Source organism: Laccaria bicolor, genomic scaffold, assembly GCF_000143565.1.
Source record: "Laccaria bicolor S238N-H82 LACBIscaffold_88 genomic scaffold, whole genome shotgun sequence".
Taxonomy (NCBI): Eukaryota; Fungi; Basidiomycota; class Agaricomycetes; order Agaricales; family Hydnangiaceae; genus Laccaria; species Laccaria bicolor.
In genome coordinates this window covers 76,081-77,249 of record NW_001889959.1, presented here as the reverse complement: position 1 = coordinate 77,249, position 1,169 = coordinate 76,081, and positions in this window count along the sequence as shown.

The window sequence follows — 1,169 nt, the reverse complement described above, 5'->3', positions numbered from 1 at the left end:
GTCATGCCTGCCCTAAATTAAAAGCGGCCCTAAAGTGCCTTGCATATATAGCACTTCAGCGTCGTTCGCTTTTCTTTTCTTTCCTTCTCCACCCCCCCATCCGTGCTCGTATGTATAGTATGTAGAGTGCCAGTTGGTAGTATGGCCCATGTATATATATGTAATTTATATATATGTAATGTAGTATATCTATTAAAATGGGTTTATAACGTCGTCACGACTCACCAGTCTTACAAACTAAGTTCCCCCTGCCGTTAATTACATGTAGAATATCGTTATGAAGACATGTGGTACGTTCGACGCCTACATCTCATTGTAATTAAACTCACAACTTCTTTTATTCAGCCCATGACAGAACCCCGCCATAGCTGTCCTTTTCGGCGAACACGTCAAATGCCGTGCTCACGTGAGATGTAGCAACTGGCCCTAAAGTCAACCAAATATAAACAGCCCGCAGGCCATTCTCAAGCTTCTTTCCAATTTCCGTGTACTATCCTCGTAGTTTCTAGAGTCTATACCCAATAGAAACTTGTGTGCGTCGCTAGTAAATTTACAATGACTACAAAGTAATACGATATTCAGGAAATCTGTAAAGATGGAAGTGGAAAACACTGAGAGACCAACAAAACGCAGAAAAGTCGAGGCAAGTTCTGTGTATTCTTGTCAGATTTTGTAACAACCTAATCACGCCATAGTCGCCGGAAGTCCTTCGGTTCTTAGATCTCGAAGCTCAAGTATCCGAGGCGGAAACCGACGATCAGGTTGGCAGCGACGAAGGTGTGTATTTTATGTTGTAGTTTTGGTTAGTACAGTGCTAATTCTTTCCAAGGCGATCTTATCGACGACGACGAAGACATTGACGAGTCGAATTCGGGAGATGTGCACCAGAACCTTCTCCGCGAAGCGATGATGCCGTCCGATGACGACGTGTTTTGGGAAAGCTTTCTCGAGCGCATCACGGCACATCAACTTATTGCGGGAGAAGACATTCAAGATATTGGAAAGGCGTCTTTGTGGGCGGTGCTTGTCAAGGTAACACTAATCCAATCTTCAAAGCTTATGTCCGTAATAACTTTTCTACTTAGCCTGGATATGAGGAGAGGATAGTTTGTCGAGTCCATCGGCGGCTCATGGACCCTAGATTCCTGCACGGTTCGACCCCCAGCGTC